Here is a 20,007-nt window from a genome sequence, read left to right on the forward strand (position 1 = left end):
CTAGTAATAATAAAAAAATATTAAGCTGAAGATGTAAAGAAAAGTTGGATTGAAAAGTCAGTTATCCAAACCCCTAATTCTAACCCCTCATAAAATATTTGCTGTGAGTTGTGCTTAACCCTTATATTACTTCATACTGTATGTACAGTAATCATACAACTTAGTACAGAAACATCCCCAATCAATGTCTAAACCAATCAATGGTTCCAGTGTAAATAAACTAGTGCAGGTTGATGATGCCAAAGCAGGATGATTAGAAAACACTATAGAAGCAGCAAAAGAAATTCAAAAAGATTCAGATAAAATTCAAGATGGGGCAAACACCTGGTATGTGACAAAAAATTAGCTTGAAGATGCTACTTCTTAAAATTGACTGCATAATTAATTGCTCATTTTGTAATATTGGGTAAAATGTTGGTCAATACATTTAAAAGAAATATATTACCTCTCAGGAATAAAAACTAAGGAGAACAACCAGATGCAGTATATCACTAAATGAAGTGTCTAGATAGAAGGCCTTAAAGAACTTGAACTTTAGTCTTGATTTGGAAAATACTACTGTACATGGAGACTAAAGTTCATATTCTCAAGATATTCAAGCCCAGTGACATCAAATCAAAGAACTTCTTTGGAATCAACAATGAAATGAAAACATCATTGGGAGCCATGTGAAATTGTATTTAAAAATGACAAAAGGGCATCTTTTACTCAAAGGGTTGTGGACATATAGAACAAGCTACTTTCTATAGCCATGTCATTGAAGTAGATGCCCTGACTCAGAATTGTGGCGATATTCAACTTCTTTAATCACTGTTACCAAAAAAACTAGATGGGTTAAATGAAATCGTTTCATTTGTAATCTTTATGTTCCTACACTAAACATCATGGGTAGTACTGCAGTATTACAAGGGGTTACTTAGAGTAGGCCGAACTGTGCTTAAAGTGCTTCAGGTATAAATAGTATTTCACCAGGTGTTTCCACATTTTATCCTTACCAAATGTAATTAACAGATGTTTTTTTATACCATTTCTCTTGAGAGTGCTAGAAAACCTGTCATGAAATCTGTTCACATAGGTTAAAATTCAATAGATTTAGTCTCACTCTGTCAGAACAGCCTATTGCACAGGCATTCACATAAGGAGTTTTATTACCATTACTAATGTGCCAAAATCTGTGGCTATATGAAAATTGATCATGTTTGCTTGGAAGACATTGGAATTCTCAAAAGCATTACTTGTTTGAATAAAATACATTTAAAAGTTGAACAAGGCTTATATTATACATGTTTCTGTGTTGCAGAACATTCTTCTCTAAATAATTACATACTGGTAGGTACATCTGTCTCCACAGAATCATCTGGTTTCATTCCTAATCCTCCCAATCCTTTAATTTAAGTATGGTACAGTATTGGCCAAATTGAACAAATTAATAACTGCTCCAAGATATCAACCAATTGATTTATAAATAGCGAGTGCTTTTATATAGAGGCACAGTATGTATTAATTTTAGGCATCTGGTACAGTCGATTTGTAAAATCGCAATAAAAGAAATGCAGTATCACCGTAACCTTATATGATCCTTCCTTATTTTAGGAAAGCTAAATACTTTACCAAGAACACCTCTAGCTAAATGCCACATTAGTTCTTAAATGTCTTGTGCTAGACCACAAAGTCAATATGACTCAAATTCAAAATATAAAAACCAAAACATTCCTCATATGATACTTATAAGCCTTTTTTACATTCTCTACACTGATCATTTATGTTTATTGTAAATGCTCTGTAGTGGTTCTGGGGAATGAAAACAATGCAGGAAATATTTAATTGAATCTTACAAATCAGATATAAATTGAAGTTTTAGCAGTGCATGCAGTATTTCAGTTTCCTATTCACATTGCAGGAGGGTGACCTCTGTGTGAAGGCTTTATTTTCCCAACATGAAAGAACCCCTAAACAAAAACTTAAATTGTAAGGAAAACCAGGATGTTTTGAACACTGTACTGTGTTGACCTTGACTCCATTGAAACATTATTGAATTTACTTGTTTGGAGAGTAACAACACAAGTCCAGCAATAACAAGAAATATCAGAAAATTGAAGGACTTGACTGAGTGGTCAAAAAATGATACTGTGATACGCCTATAGCTTGGTTGAAAAACACTGGTCTCTAATGGACAGAATTGAAAGTTTTAGAAGTTTCTCAATATTTCCATTAGTCAATTTCATACCACAGCTTTCAGTTCAAGGTTGAGCTGGAGCTTATTCTGGCAAGGCAGGATATACCCTGGATGGGACACCAGTCACAGGGCATACACACTCAAATGCCGAGAATTTTACCTAGTAGCCAATTAACCTACCAGCATGTTTCGGAGAACCGGAAACCCATCTGCGCATGAGAACATACAAATGCCACAGAACTAACACCCCATGTCCAGAATTGAACTCAGGACCCCAGCACTACAAGGCAGCTATGTTACCCACCGCACCACCATGCTCTCCTTCTAAGTGTTTAATTTGTCCAGTTAATTAAGAAACTTGAAATCGTAGACAGTTTGCATTGTTCCATTATTTTCCTTCATAAGCTAACAAATAATCCTGAGAGGACTATTTTGAAGTACACTGATTCTACTTTTCGTTCACAGAATCTGTACGTTTCTTATGCTTTCAAAAAGAGAACCAGGGTATTTTTCCTTTTTGCCGATAACACAATGCTTTTTTTTTTTTAATTGGGGCAAATGTTAATGCAGTTAAGCACCCAGCACCCAGACAAAACCCAGAAGAACACAGGGAGAACACCCAAAATCTATGCAGATAAAACCCCGGGTCCGGAATTGATCTCAGGGCCCCAGAAATGTAAGCAGCAATACTTAACACTGCATCACCATGTTGCCCCTTGAGGAAAAGTGCCATATAGTAATAATTGCTTACACTTATATAGCGCTTTTCTGGACACTCCACTCAAAGCGCATTACAGGTAATGGGGACTCCCCTCCACCACCCCCAATGTGCAGCATCCACCTTCCATGGAGAAAGCAAATGTGATGGAGCATTGAATACATTAAGTTTCATTTGCTTTAATTTAACTAAACGCAAATGTAGGTGTAATCCTTTAATCCTTTGATGCGTTTGATGTATCAGATTAACATTAGTTGTAGCGTTGGTTGAGCAGTATCCAGATTTGCTATGAAATGAAGTGCTATGAAATTAGGATATTTATCCATGTTAAGTGTACTATGAGATCTTTTATTTACACAACTTACATACAGTACAGTCATTATTTTACTTCTATACTTTTAGGGTATATGAATACTATTTACAGTATATAATCATGCAGTTTGTGCATGTATTTAATACAAGATCATTTAATACATACATTTTCTAAACAATTATTTACGTACACATTGCTAAGAATAATTATATACTTATAAATTCTGGATAATTACACTAACAAGTCATGGGAAACAAAACACACTGGATGAAGTTTCCAAATGAAAATAAAAACTTATTGCAGTAACAGCCCCTTACACCAACTGAACAGAATTGTGTTTCACCTTTAAAAAACTGTTTAGTTTAGTTCTATTACTGGTTTGACAGGCCAGGATGAATGGAAATATTTTACAGATTTGCTATTTGTTGTGCATTTGTGTTTACTATTCATGCATGTTCTGTGTTGTGTGTTAAACTGTGGTTAGCATTCCAATACATATACAGTAGCATAACTTAAGAGATTTGTACAGGAGAGCTGAATAGACACAATACATTAGGAAGATATCAAAACTGTCAACCAGTTTGGGGAGGGCTGTGCTTAACTGTAAGGGGGTGTTGCACCAAGGCTGTTGGCTTCTTGAATCTTTAGTCAGAGCTTTACTTGTTTTTATAGCTTTTTGCAATATGTGGTGAAGAACTTTCTAGTTCAAGCTTACATTCTTACAGTTGCCTTTATCCAGGTATTGTCCTGGGATATGTACCTTCAAGTCATCATTCATTTATGCCTGGTTAGTTCAAAAGCCTCTTGCAAGAAAAAAAAATCCATTAACATCTTTAAATTATAGTGAAATAAATTAAAACAGTTTAGAAGGCTTAAATGAAAATCACATTTCAAAGATGTAAATGAAGAAGCTTGTGAGATGTCTTTTCTCTGTCGCACCGAAACATCTTAACATCTTTTACTCAAGTTTTCTTTCTAACCAGAACACATCATTCATAGAGCTCAGAGGAAGTGTGCACTTGGGTATACCACTACAGAAGTAGTTCAATAAGCTTCTCCTTTGGCATTGCTAGATACCTAGAACACAAATGCAGATTTTCATTTCTGTTGATGTCTGCTTTCTGTCATGCTAGATGGCTTTCTGATTGAATCTTGCATTGCTGAGATGGTCTCTAATAAGAATAAAAATACTTTTTTTCTATTTTGTTTTCAGTCTGCTGCTTTCTCTATCCCTCAAGCTTAAATCCTTTGAAACTACTAGTCCTTTCTGCTGTCACATTTTTCAATATTTTAGTCATCTGTGAATAGAAACACTAATCCTTTCTAAATAAACTAAATAATTTAAGTTAAATTTAGAATTAAACATTTAAAAAGGAAAAATGAAAATACTCAAATTATTTTTTTAAACAGCTAACCCCAAGCAATGGTAACCTTTGTATTCAGGAAACGCATTATTCTTCATATGATTTTCAGGTTTGTAATTTTTCATGGCTCACCTCACGCAATTCAAGCCTTCAAGGCAAGTATACAATGAATCCTGTCAAAAGATAACAAGGCATTGTTTTATTAGATGTGGATTGAATTGGATTAAAGAAAGAAAAGGTTATTTTATAATATTGTGAACTGGAAATGAGAATTAATGAAACTCCATAATCAAGTATATAAGCTTTGCTTGCCAAATACTAGACAAAATTAAAGTCTTTCTCCCTGATACAGAGGAAAAAGAGTCCCTAGTGTTCTGCCTAACAGAAACATACAGTAGATGATCCCTAATAAATTCTCTTCCACTAGAATTCATTCTGGGAATAATGCTGTAATGTTTTCACTGAGCAATCTACATATAATAAAAATATTTCACCATTCAACCCAGATATTCCTGGTAATGTCACTGCCAACTGTCCATTACAATTTAAAGTTTCCTTTATAAGACATTACTTACTTGAATTACTTTCACTAGGTTATTATATTTCTTTGCATAGTAACTACAGAGACACTACTTACACTGTACATGATAACTTTTAAAATATTTACTGCACTCCAAATGTCTTGTTAATTCTAAAAGGTAAATCATTCCACAGAATAATGAATATTTAGAGTATTTAGTACTCTAGATCGAGGTTTTTCATGCCCAAGAATTGAACAGCGTGTAACAAGTTCAGTCAAGAATGTTCAAGAGAAGAGTACTTTATGGCTTGTACTGCTAATTTTCCACATAACATGCTAATTTGTTTCGAGAATTGCCATTGGTTTACATTTTAAGTTACTATTAAAGAAACATTATCCAAGTTAAGTTAGCACAGTTTGTCGTGTACCACCATGCAACACTCAGTTTGGCTTATATTTTCTGAAAGTGAGTATCGGGTCTGTCCCTTATCTCTATACAGTTAATTTCCATAAGGAAAATTATCCTTTTTTAAAACATGAAGTAATGTCATTGTACTACTCTACTAATTTGCAAAATTTGCATACTATTACCTTCAGTCCTCATTGTCTTGGTTATCTAATGGATGAATTGGTTCCTAAAACATTATAAAATGTGAATTTTCCAAATGGCATGTTTTGAGAACCTAGTTGACCAAAGGCAGATTTGGTGACAGGTAAATTAGCAGAGGATTAAGTCTGATGTTATACTGTAACCATGACAATAATGGATGACAGAGAGGTAATTCTTAAAGAATTAAAATTTAAACATTTCATTTTGTTAGAGGTAAAACAAAAAACAGCAACAGGAAAGATGACCAGAAGGCGCTGAAATAGATTCATGGAAGCGAGTACAGTTTGTATACACGTAGATCAGTTTTTGTCTGGCAAATCATATTAAAATGCATCCCATTTGCACTTGGAAACAAACCACAGCATGTTAAAAATATCCAAAACAGCCGGAATACTCTTCATGGTAATTCCAATCGCTTGAATGTTGCATTAAAAGCTGTTGTACCATGCATGGACAAAAAAACGGTTATCTAATGATTTGGTCATATTTCTATGTTGTATAGGCTTAAAAATGGTGGGCTACAATTTTAACATATCAAAGTTTAGTAACTCATTCATCAATTATACCTTTTGTACAGTAAAGCTGTTTATCTCCTCGTTATCTGACAAGGGAAAAAGTTGTGCTACTGAAAAGTAAAAAAAGAAAAGAACAATATTGCGGCTGTTCAGCCTTATTCAGAAGTGAAGAAGAAATTCCATTTTCATTTTATCTTAGCCAGTCTAACCTAATCACAAAATTGCAGTGATATTTGAAAACATCATAATGTTTTTTTTGTTAGGCAGGTGGTGAATTGCAGTTCAGCCTCTTTTTGGAATTGAGAGTATGATGTATGATGTATGATGTATGATGTATGATGTATGATGTATGATGTATGATGTATGATGTATGATGTATGATGTATGATGTATGATGTATGATGTATCTGGATTTTTGTGTGCTATATCATTTGATAGGAGGATTATTTTTAGAGCAATCCTAGCTAGCATCTACCACAAGGCAGGATATGCCCAGGACAGGACACAAGTCCGTCACAGGGCACACATGGACCCAAACATGCACACACTCACATCAGGACCAATTTTCCCAGAACCCAATTAACCAACTAGTGTGTTATTGGACTATGGGAGGAAACCAGAGCATCCAAAGGTAACCCACACATACACAGGGAGAACATACAGTATAAACTCTACATACTGTAGATAGTACTTCAGGTCTGGAATTGAATCCAGGGCTCCAGCACAGCAAGGCAGCAATGCTAACCAATGAACCACCATACCATCCAGCTTTAAATACACAATATTTTCACCAACATAGAATCCAGTTATTAAAAGTTGAATTCTATGGCTATGCCTTCAGTACCTTATATTTACATAGAGAAAGCAAGCCTTTGTGGGGATGCCTCTATTGTACACCTATAAGAGCTAACCATTGTTTTACATGTTCTGTGCTCAACAGTGCCCTACAAACGATTTACCACTGAACAGAGAAGCAGAGCATCTATCACTGGTATTACTGCAAACTTGCAGACACCTAAAACTCATAAAAGCAAGGCCCTAGTAGACTAATACTTATCCTACTCTGGTGATGCCAATTAAATGCCGTTGCGTGAGGGTGCCTGGTAACCATAAGCTAATGACATCGCCCAATCTCACAGCAGCAAGGAATTTACTACGCTGTAAATCTGGAATGTATTTATAGACTGAGTAGACAAATTGTGTACTGTATATTTATAAGAAGCATAAAATAACCAGTTCGCAAGGAAAAATTTCCAGTAACTAATATAAATGTAAAAAAACAAAAGCTACTGTAATATTCCAAACTAAAGTAAAATGCATGGGTTACATATTAATGTTAATGTTTTTCAAAATTGTGGAGAGTTGGCAACGTTGTGATAAGGACAAACCTTTAAGGTCTAACAGCTGTTAAGAAATAGGTGCTCATAAATAATATTAACATATAGAGTACAAGAAATTGCACAACAGAGCCTGTGAGGTCACAGAAGAATTTAAAGTGGACTATTCCTGAGTAAATGCTTTAAAAGCAACAATAAATATTTAATTTGGAGTTCCATTGAAAGAAAATGGAATTTATTGATCTGCGTGCTTATATTGCCTGAAGTGAACATGTGGTAAGGCTCTAACAAACTAAGCAATATATTACATATTAGTTCCATGAAAGAGAACAATATTTTTCAAAAAATAATTTATGTTACTGCTTTTATTTTTTTCTTAATAAAAGACAGCTACTGTATAGTTGCATTTAAGCATACTAAACTTAATATAACTTCTGTTCGAAACAAAAGTTTTCCAAAATCCCAACCCACAAAAATAAAGTATTCCAACCATGTGTCTTTAGGATGTTACAAGTTACTTGTCAAAGATCTATTTGAGTTTCAGTATCCTGGGAGTCTGTTGATTTGAAATAGAAACCTTCGGGTTAAGGGACAGATGCAGCACATTGAATGGAATGTTTTACTTGGTTAGATAATGTAGATACATTTTATTCTCAAAGTAAAAAACACACAACTTGTTTTTTTTTGTTTAGCTTTCAAACTAAACATGTTACTTAGAGCACCCTATGTGCATTTTGTGGTCAATTAGTTGCAGTATGTGACACCTTCTAAAATTACAGTTAGTCACAGAAGTGGTAAAAGGAAATTATTAAAATAAATTATAGTGTTTTTTTCCCTGTGCGAGAGCGTGGGAATGCTGACATGCATATTAATGTCTTTACTGCTATGTAACGCTCTTTGTCCCAGCTGTCATGTTATAAACACTTGATCTACACCTCCATATATTTCTCATATTGCTTTCAAAAGGCTTCCTGTTGAATTAAGTGAAGCTTTATTTCAATAGTTATTCAAAACAAAATGGTGTGAGTGTTTATATATACATATATACACACTGAAATGCTTTAGAAATTCACAATCCATATACAGAAACTCACCCAGTGTTAATTCAAAAAGCAGAGTTGAAGTAACACTGCATGATTTGCTCTGTACCTTCTCACCTATGCTGATTAATTTATGCTTATTTTATAGCCATACTAACTGATTAGTCTGTTTGAGTATGACATTATGAGAGGCTATAATATGGCCAAAACACCCAGGTTTAGTATTTTAAATATTGTCACATGGCATAGCTTAATGAAAGAGGGTACTTTGGATTGTTGCTCAAGGAATATTGTAATGCCACATTCCAATGGCAATCGGATTAGATTACATTCCTCTACCTTCAGTATACTGTATTTACACATTAGCACTTGTGATTAATCCAGATCTAAACATTCACACTGAATTAAAGGAACATCATTCTGGTCCCTAGGTTAAGTCTCTCCTGTTTATACCATGCTATTTAAATGCTTTACTTTCTCTAGTTGCTAGACAAAGTTACCATCAATCACTCATGGCGAAGTCTCTACTGAATGTACTATATCCCATTTAAGGGATTTCTAGATTGTTTAATTTAGGATAATGTAACACAAATGACAGGGGGTAACATTTGTCTTAGAGAAAATGTTTGATGATAGAAAGGTATTACCAGGATTCCTGAATAAAATGCTCAGAGTGCAGAATTATAATCCAGATGACAATACTTTGAAAATAGCCTGTATTATTCACTGAATATTAGTGTTGAAGTCCGTTTCCTTGAATGAATATTACCATTTTAATTGGAGACTTATAATTTAAATTTAGAATGTATCAACATGTTAAATTCAATAATGCTGCATCATGTTGTTGCAGAATATTGTTTCCAAATGCATTCTAAATTCTTCAAAACAAGAAACCAAGATTTTAATTTACATCATACACAGAGACACAGTGATACTTAAATTATGGGGCAAAACAATGTTCAACATACTAGAAGAATTGAACTGTTCACTTTCTGATGTAACTCCTACCCCCTTACTACTACTCTGTAACTATCCTTTTGTTCCCATTAACGTCTGAATATTTTAAATTTCTCTCTCGCATCTTTTCAATGTGTAGAAGTTCTTAAGTGATTTGTATGCTTATACTTGTTTCATGATGAAATAATGAAGGGAGATACAATAAGTCACATATCAAAGGATGTACAGTACGTGTACAGTTATTAACTCACCATCTATCCAGTAGTTGCAGTACCTTTCTGGTAATCCACTTAGTACCCCAAGAATTTCCCTCTTTTATGGAGGACTGCAAGAGCAAGCAGATCATACAGAGGATGAATACTCAAAACAGGAAGAATCCCTGGATGAGTTTGATTTTGTTTTTTGTTGCAATATACAGGATAATTAAACAATCAAACATCTGTAAAGATGTGTAAAAAAGATTCTTTAAAGATACTCACCTTTTAAGATGTGAATACAGTGCATTATTTTATATGTTACTGAGGTTACCTTATCCATGAAAACAGTGAAATGCTGTCCACAAGTATTGGATATCTACCATTAAATGGAAGCATTGTCAATGCTGGAAGCATTTGTTTTTCTTGGGTGATTTTTTTTAGTTAATTTATACTTATGACTCATAGGTCTTCAGCTGAGCCCCCAATAAGTCTTTTTAGATGCGAGGTCATTTAGACCCCCCTTTCAGCTACTTTATATACAGTAGTTACTGAAGCTGAAGCTGAGGACTTTAGCTTCAGATTTATATTTTTTCAATTGAAAGCAAAGCCTTGGAAGAGTAGCCTGAAAGAAATGCCACAAACCCTTACACCATTACAGAAGAACATAAAAGAGGCAATATCTTCTATCTAGCCCATTTGGTAGTTAGAACCTAATTGATCTGAAGACTTTCCTCAGTTATTGCTTGAAAGAAGCAAGGATATCAGGTTCAGCAATATGGCCTTTGTATAAAATAATGCCTTGTTTTTATTTCAGATTTGAATGCACTCCCACATAATTTCCACTTCAGGTTCATGTTTCGCTATTGATACTGTTCACCAAGTAGAGGATTTTGATTTCTTGGTTCAGAATATGCGATATTCAAATATCAAATGGATCACACCACTGAACGTCTTTTGCAATTCAAGTGAATACATTAAAAATAAACTAAATTATCCTTAAAAAATCATTTGTTCATTTTTTAACAATAAGAAGGTTACAAAAAAAATCAGTTCACTACTTGAATTTAGTGTCTTCTCCTCACTAATAGAAATAAGCCTGTGAGAAAAGACAGCGCCATAGACTGTGGAGGAAAGAGTGTTACAGAGAGCTCTAGAGAAAGTGCCAGAGAGGGAAAAGGAGATAGAAGAAGGGGACAGGGCCCAGAATAAATGACAGAGAGTTGTGTGTGCATAGGGCAGATGGCCTATGAGATACACTAGGGAACGCTTAAGAGAAAGCCATAAGTAAAAGACAGGCCAGTCAGGAGAAAGGGGAAATGCCAGTCTCTGTGTGTTAAAGAGGAATAATATGTGAAGTAAGAGACTCCACATGAGATGAAAGTACTGTCTGTGAACAAAGTGAAAGTTGTGAGTGAAAGACAGATCGATCAGACAACAGGGGAAATGCAGACAGCTACGTTTTAAGAGGAGCTATAGAGTGAGGGAATCGAGATGAGGTTAAAGGGCCGCCTGCCAAAGAGATTCTGCAGTGCTGGAACACCGGTGTGTTAGAGAAGCTGCAGTGTGGAAGGGACTTCCTGTGCTGTTCTGAAGTCTGAGAGGAGCCAGATTCAGAGTGAAAAGACTGTGTGAGTAACCACCACAGAACTTAATAAAGAATTGCTTGCTTTGTGGGAATGCCTGTAAGCAGCTACCCACCCCACTTTTATGCCCCTGGCGGCATCACACTACCAAAATAGTTGACCACTGTCCCCATAAAGTTAAGCAGAATTTCAGGAGGTCAAATTCCAGTCTTGTCCTTTTTTTACATAAAATCTTATGTCCTGAGCACATACTTTGTACATCTTTTCTACTACCCCTCCTCCCACCCCTTTTTCACTCTTGCAGCAGTAAGCCTCATTGTTACAGTCAGTTTACCATTCCACCAGCCAGGTGAGTTATACCAAAACAATTTTCAATCCAGTTTCATCTCTTTTCATTTCATATCGTAGCAAAGATTAGGATTTGACTAAACTGCTGAAAAACATTTTAAGCATCATTACATTAGTGGAAAAATCTTAACTGTAACACAGAGGATATGAGCAAAACTAAGAGTCATGAGGTGAGGTTTATCTGATACAATTTGAATTCACTGGGAATAACAACACTCAAGAATAAAGTGTGCTGAAAGGATTATGGAGTGCTTAATGAAAATTTGGCTTAACCCACTTGGCTGAGGGCTGATCTCCTGGCCATAGGATGAGGAGGCCGGGACCCCCATGCAGAGTGAGGAGTGAGCAAGGGGTAGTTACTTAGGTGGAGATGACGTGGAGGTAGGATGCAAAAAACATAAGTGACAGAATGAAGGGAATCACATACAGTATTTATAGTTTTTTTATGTGAGGAAATTACATCAGGGGTGATTGTTAGTTACTGACAGCTGAGTCTAATTGAACTTGGCTGTTGAAATCCCTCCCGAACTTTCATTACAAATTCCAATTAATTTGAATGCGTACTGAATTGAAAGCCGGGAATCCATCAGACACCATTTACCTGTGGCTTCCAGTTTCCCCATACAGACACATTTGTGCTGCACAAGCTTCTGTTGCAAATATGTATTTTGTGCAACCAATGTGTTAGACATGGCTAGCTGACATTGATATATTTTGTTGTAAAAGATAAGGCTTACGGGTCCTGGCTACTAGTCAAAATACACCTCTTCTGTTTCTTTTAAGTTTCACTGTGGGTTCCATCTGCACTTCCACCATGTCCCCATTCCTGGACATTGTCACCTCAGGCCTGACTGTCAACCCTAGTACCCATGATTGTCTAGGCCAAAACACTCCTATGCTGCAATTTCATGTCTGCAATTATCTGCATCTATGGGAGGTACAGTACTGTAATAGTGGATATGTTATTCTTTACATTCCTTTAGTATATACATGAATCTTTTAATATTGTGTGTTAGTTCAATACAGTTTGTTGAAGCCTTGGATGGATTTAACTTTATTTCCTGGACTTTAAATTCCAACCCTTAAATGTCATTGTCTTCTAATAATTTGGCTACAGAATTAAATCCAAAAGTAGTGTATACCATTACTTTAAGACTAATGAAATAAAATAGTAATGTCTCACACAAATCAGAAACCACTAATTATTTATAGTATATAATCACAAATTACACTTCTAGTTGTATAGTACAGTATGTAATAACAGTTGAACTTTAATAGTAAGAAAGATGTTATTCCATTCAACACTGAAAACAGAGGCATAGGACCAGATATTTGAAAAGATAAATACTGTAAGCTACTGAAGTAGTGCACGTAATGAAATATTTAGCTAATCGGAGGTGGTAATAGAATGAAAATGGTAAATAACTGTATAGCATACCTACAGTACTATAATAACAAATGAGAATTTTTAACATTGTAACATGGTGTTTTGATCCTAAATAAACATTTCAATATGAGGTAAATATAGTAGTTACAGCCACTCACTACCATACTGTTGCTAAAAGTAGAAAGAATAAATAATAGAGATGACATTTACATGTATTACCTCCTTGAAAGTCTCTTTCATTCCTAATTCTATGAATAGGTTAATTGTATTCCATCAAGAATGTAGAATTTTTATTTGTCTAACAAAAGTTAATTTGAATGATACAAGGTTAAAGGTGCAATAGTTAAAGTGCTTTTGACTGCAACTGCACATGCTTGAGGATATTATAGCTAAGACAGCTACATAATAAATCAATAGATTATTTTGAAAAGAATCTACTTAGTATCTTACCTTGGTTATTATTTTCAGCATGTAGGGAGAGCACAAAAGAAAAATAGAAAAATCAAGTGTGAACTTTTTTACAACTTATTTAGAGCTTCATTTAGTTAAATACTTTAAAAGAGCATGGAAGAGCACCCCAAAGCCACCATACCACAGTGTACAAAAAAAACAGTTGAGTGTGTTGAAACAGAAACACCCTCCTTGCAAACTCTAAAAACTGTACCAGTCATGTGATGCCCTGACAAACTCCAATGCACCTGCACCAAATTCCATTCCACATTCCACATGTGGAAGGAGCTCATCAAGATCATCTCAAACGATATCAGGCCGGGCTTATCAACCTCATTAAGGGAGCCTCAATCATTATTTAAGCCCTGAGGAGTCAATCCTCGGGGCTCAGACATTGAGTTGCAAGAGCGTGAGTAGTTGTCCCCCCCAGGACTGTCCCTGTCCCTGTCCCTGTCCCTGTCCCTGTCCCTGTCCCTGTCCCTATTTTCCTTATCACTCCATTAATTATCCATTAAACCCATAAAACCTTCACCTCTGAACTGACTCTGACGATAATTAATTCGCCACGCCCTATTTTCCATCCATGGGTGTGGCCTAACAAATAGAATGCCTATGTAATGCTTTCCACAGCCTAATCAACCTAAAATTGCAAATACACTACTTTTTACCCCAGATTTAAGTAATGATACAAAAAGATTTGGCTAATAAAACACCGATCTAAAACAAAATTATCCTGTAAGATTTATGATTTTTCATCATGGCCATTGATGGCTCTATTTATGGTACATAAAAATAGGCCCATAAAAATATAGAATTGATCATTACATTTTAAAAAACAAGTCACTTAAAGTCAAGAAAGCGGTGGCATAAGTGATTTAATAAATACCTTAAGGAAGACAAACAGGAAAAAGAAAACATTTTATAGAAAAGACAACAGGATTTCATTCCAGAGATTTCAAAAAGGTATCTGGAAGGTTGAGAGAATAAATATTGTTCCGAAGCCTAAAACTAATATAAGAAAGAACTTTGCAGTATTACAACAGCGAAACGACACTAGAATGATTCTAAGATGACAATTCAAAAGACAAATGAGTTAAATTATTTTTTTAATCCACCAATTTAAAAATTAATGACATGCCTCAGGTAAAAGAAGTATGCGGTTGAGTATTGAACTGTCTTACTATATTGAAAGCCAAAGAGCTACAGGGACAAGGAGTCCTAAGAACAAATGGACCTTATAGTAATTTTCCAGTTACACTCAAAGAAATGAGAGGTGTTATTCATTGACCAATAACCTGACTCTTTCAATAGGCTCTGTACTGATACTGTGGCAACTTTGACAATGTTACTGGCATAGACATTTCCCGAACACGTTTCCTCTGTCAAAACAAAAATTAGTATTTTTATAGGTATATTTTTCCCATTACTCTGGTCTACATAAATCCAATTTTATAATTGATGTAATCAAAAATACTATTAACTACAATATCTTTACAAGTTTTGGGATTAACATAATTTATTGGTTATTTTATTGTTTGACTGACAGAACAGTACAATTTATAATCTGGGAATCTACAGTGCATTGTCTGAATGCTTATGCATTCAACATATTTGAGTTTTTCTGTTTAGTTACTGTACTCTTCAGAGATACTAAAGTGTGCAGTTTGAGCAATCTGGTTTTCAATAAAATTCTTTAAACAAAGTTTAAACAAATGTGCATGCATCAGTTTGTAATTTCACAAAATGGGACACACTAAGAAGTATCAGCATAGTACTGCAGAGTATTTTGTGTACTGTATAAAACAAAAAACTGTTCCTTCAAAATGTCATGAATGCAAGCTTTTAAGTGGGAAAACTGTGCAAAGAACTGAATATTTTTGCAAGGTACCGTTAATATTTAAGTATATGTATACAGTATATTCTTACTTCTATGAGGTTTGCAGATATACAAGTGTTACTAGTGACCTTTATCTTTAATACCTTGATTCATCCTTTTCAGTGAGCTGAAAAACAAGCAGTTAACTTTTTAACTTCTGAGGCTGTTCCTGTGACCTGGACCCTCATAATCCAAGCTAACTCTCATATAATACTTTCTTGCTTCACCACCAGGATCATAGTGCACGTTCCCTCAGGCCTTGTAAGCACAGGCTCCTTGACATTATTCAGCATTGCTACAACCTACATTTTACTGTTTGAGTTAGCTGGAAACCTTTAAAGAAAAAGTAGTAAAGACATGACGGCAGAAATAAAGTACATTGCCAAGTCTAAGATCCTATTTATTTCTATGCAGTATTTCAGATCAGTATATTCACATTAACAAAATATTGCTATTTAGAATAGTATATATTGTATACAGTATATATGTTGTTAAAAGTTACATTCATTTAGAAATGTATTGTTTTCTTTTTAAAATGGTATGCACATATTGAATTTAATGAGATAATCTGATAGTAATTCATCACTAAAATTAAACCAATAAGTTTTTCCAATACTGTATAAAACAATAAATCTGAATGGCATCCATCTTAAAAAATAAAAAACTACCCCACCGTATAGCGTAGCAAGCATGACCCAAATTGGTTTCTTATTGAGGTAAAATGCCACCACACATAATTTTATTGATCATAAATAACATAAAATAAAATGCAGAACCAACACCAAAACTCACTTCTGATCAATTCTGACCTTGAAAGTGCAGGTGTGATCAATAGCACCTTTTTGGCTTTTAATTATCTCAGTGAGTTTTCTGTTTGCTCCTGTCTCAAGAATAAATGATGTGGCCTTTCTCGTTCATATAGCTGATTTTATTATTTTGATGAACTGGAGTACTGCATGATTTAACAGATTCTAAAAGTAAAATATTGCAAAATTAATATATAAAGTATAATGAAAGTAATAATTCCATTCATCCCAATAACATTTTTCATCTAAAAAATGTCAGAATGCTTTACTGTACTCATAGGTTATCATGCACCACTGAAGTGCAGCACCCACCTGGTAAAGAGCAGAAAGGGGAATATAGGAAAGTAAGATAGTACAAACCCAGAAAGGAATTTAGCCAGGATACTAGGGTTAATACCCCTGCTCCATTACAAGTTACCATTGGAAGATCAATTACCAAATAGTGTCTTAACTTATTATCTCCAGACTAGGGCATTGGTTTGATCATTCTGTTCCAGAAGAGTGAACAGTGTCACGATCGCAAACCCCTCCTCTTAAGGGCGCTCCAGCCCTTCCTATTTCCTCATTCCCCACACCTGTTCCTTATTCCAACCCCTTTTCAGTTCCCCCTTAAAACCCAGACGCAGACGATAATCGGGGCTCTACATTGGCTCCCGTTTCACGTGAGCCCGGGTCCTGATGCGTCTGGCTACGTTATGCTTTTAACTTTCCGTTCTTGTTCCTGTTCCCGTTCCCCCAGCAGGTTCCGACCCGGTTCCTGTTTTTAACCTCCTGACTCAGATGGATTGCCTGGCCATGGACTCATGCTTGTTCTTGTTTTTGGATATCCCTTTGGACTCTTCCTGGATTGTTTGCTTCGGCCACACCTTCTCCCTACACCAGTGCACCAAGGACACACCCCCTGTCTCCATCCCTGTCTCCTGCATGACTTTTCCCCCAGTGTTTTCTCACTACTCTGGACTGTGTCGTCTGCATACTGTAGGTCCCGGAAAGAACTGTTCGTGACAAACAGAAGTAAGAGTGCTACCCTCTGGCACTCTATCATCAGTCGCAGTAGCAACCTAGTTTTCCTTTGAGACCTCTCATGCCTGAACCAACTATGCCAAACCATGTTTAGCTACTGAGATCTGTTTTAGAAATTCTTGATGAAAACCAAACCTATGCAGCTGATGCCTTGGGTTTAAGGCAACTTTGCTCCTTTACTGCTCCAGGATATATTAAAAACCAAAGTAAATACACTTCCTTTTATCTTTCATAATTATGATAATCTAGTTTCACACTATATATCCACAGGTGGCTTCAATCTGATTGATGTACAGTACCTGGCTTGTTAAGGAGACCTCCACCATATAAAATAATGATAAACAGTATACTGTTATCTGGTTGATAAGAACCACCTTAATTAAGGGCCTTCTACCTGTAACCCATCTCTTTTCATTATTAACCAGGGCCTTTCTTTATTCCCTTTTACATCACAGTAGAGTGGAAAACCTTTCTCAAGAAATACTGCATATTAAGTTACGGCCCTGTTAACACAGAACAATAACAGTTTAAATACAAGTTCCTTTATTACAAAGCATTTATAAATCATTATTTGTAAATCTGTAACAATGAAAATGTTTTTAGAGAAGATTAAAATGATGTTTCGACATAAACCCATACGTAGATCCAGACATCAAATTCTTTAAGTACAATGTTTCTCATTTTACATGAAGACCTTATGTTTATGCTACTGTACCTGTATATAAAGCTCTGCATGTCTACATTTAATGTCATTTGCCAGGACTCATCTTGAATTTTCAGTCTTTTTCAATTTCCTTTACAGCTTTGACAGTTTGCTAATCTTTATATTTTTGTATTATCAGGACAATAAAGCAGCTGTCTATCTTAGCCATTTTTCTCAGTTTAAGCTACTGGTTTAAGGTTCACTTTGGCCAACAGCAGAAGGCTGCACATATTATACAGAATAAGAGACTGCCAGTAATTTAGTGCAAGGCTCTTGAGCGAGTCAAGGCAGGACTGAAATAAAATCCACACATATGTTCTTCAGAAAATGTCTCCAAAAAATGATGTTGAGACCTGTGTCATAGCAACATTGACAGTGCAGAGTCAAGGTTCGCATAAAGATCAGAGGGTAGATATAGTTGCTCTGTTCTTTATAGATGAACCACAATTGCTTATTTTCTGCCTAACCTTTCATGTACAAGGTCTTAAAAAACAAGATATTAGCTAGGCTAGATATTTCCAGTTATATATATATAGTAATTTAAAGGTTTTGTGCTCAGAAATATCACTCTGTGGTACTGTACCAGCCCATTTCATGTTGTTTGATCTGATTCATCCAGGAAATTGGCTTCAACCTGAAGTCAACAGGAGCAAAAGCAGTTAGAGTATTAGCTATGTACACATACAGTACCTCAGGATTCTACCTTCTGACTTGATGCAAAATATAGAGCAAAGGCTCTCAACATGGTTCAGGATTTCATTAACTTTGTGGAGAGACGCCTAGCCACAAAGGAACCCCAGATACCAATTCACCAAAATACAGAGCAAACAAAGCTTAAACCATTGGAATACACTCCTCCTTTGGGTTTACTGAGAAACAAGGAACAAACAGGAACAACTTTATTCTAGTCTGTAATATATGTTAAGAATGGGGGCATAGTTCCACAAGATGTCAACACAATAGAACCAATGCACTGCAATTTCACCCAGACGCAGAAAATAATAGCATATACTATACCAATTATTCAGGCCATTCAAGCACATGGTTATTTAAAGTAAAGTCACAAATTAACAGGAAAACTAACAGGAAAATAGTGTAATATCTAGTAGATTCTTGCAGGGCCTTGACTTTTCTTGCATAGACTCTGGTAGAACACAAATTAAACCACTCCCAAACTAGGAATTAAATGGCACACACAAATATGTGAGGTATTTTGCCTTTGTTACAGTGCCTGTATGAATTCATCAGATACCATAAAATTGTCTATTGTGTCTAGGCTGGTCATACAGTAGGTCTTCCATGTTTTTCAAGCTTTATAATAGTGAATGTTTCCTAGAGATAGAAGTTGGAAGTGCAATATCCTTTTTCTGATGAGCTGCATGGACCTAGCAACATGACCAAGAAGAAAAGGCAAAAAAAGTCCACCCTTTCTGACTTATGGACTAAATTATGGCCTAAAGAGGTGTGTTCTCAGATGGAAGCCAATGACACCGTTCAGGGATCAAGTACAGAGCAGGATGTTTCAGTTATTTGAATGGTGGCATAATTTACAAAGATCAGAAAAATTACAAAAGTAAAAAAAAATCCAAATACAGTAAATGCAGAACCATAAGTAAAATATTCCATTTCCATAACTGTATGTTTTCACAGGCACAGACCAAAATATTAGATAGGAAACATGACATCTCTGACTAACAAAAAACTCTAACAAAGCTTTTCCACAGGATCACTAACCATGAGCTTGTTTTCACGAGAAAGTTAAGAAAGTGCTAGATACTATTATAATTAATACACAAGATACAGGCATGGAGACCCTCTCATGAAAATATTAGGTAGAAACTCTGAAATGTGAGGAATGGAAAACAACATAGAGGTGAGTATACAGTAAGTAACCTTATCAAGAAGAAGGAAACATATCAAGGAGCATAATGGAGCATATGAATCACTTGGATTCATATTACATGGAAGTTTCTGACCTATGACATTGGTATGTGAAGAGTTATAGCTGTAGACTATAGGCTTGGTGTTAACACCCAACTTTTAAGTAGTAGAAAAAACATACAATGTCCACTCTATTTTCTAAG

At 35.3% G+C, this 20,007-nt stretch overlaps 1 long non-coding RNA gene across 2 annotated transcripts in view; it reads right to left on the minus strand.

The window, feature by feature from the left end:
• The window catches only part of LOC107078269 (uncharacterized), an 87,832-nt gene that overhangs the window by 27,052 nt on the left and 40,773 nt on the right, over positions 1 to 20,007 (minus strand). Inside the window, exons 3-5 of one of the 2 annotated variants that reach the window (XR_001479210.2) lie at positions 9,802 to 9,875; positions 4,704 to 4,744; positions 4,083 to 4,379 (exon numbers count right to left, since the gene is read on the minus strand). This is a non-coding gene — a long non-coding RNA (uncharacterized lncRNA). Of the gene's footprint in view, positions 1 to 4,082; positions 4,380 to 4,703; positions 4,745 to 9,801; positions 9,876 to 20,007 lie in introns of those variants that run through there. The other variant, XR_011189862.1, reaches the window with a different exon arrangement.

Source organism: Lepisosteus oculatus, chromosome 6 (genome assembly GCF_040954835.1).
Source record: "Lepisosteus oculatus isolate fLepOcu1 chromosome 6, fLepOcu1.hap2, whole genome shotgun sequence".
Taxonomy (NCBI): Eukaryota; Metazoa; Chordata; class Actinopteri; order Semionotiformes; family Lepisosteidae; genus Lepisosteus; species Lepisosteus oculatus.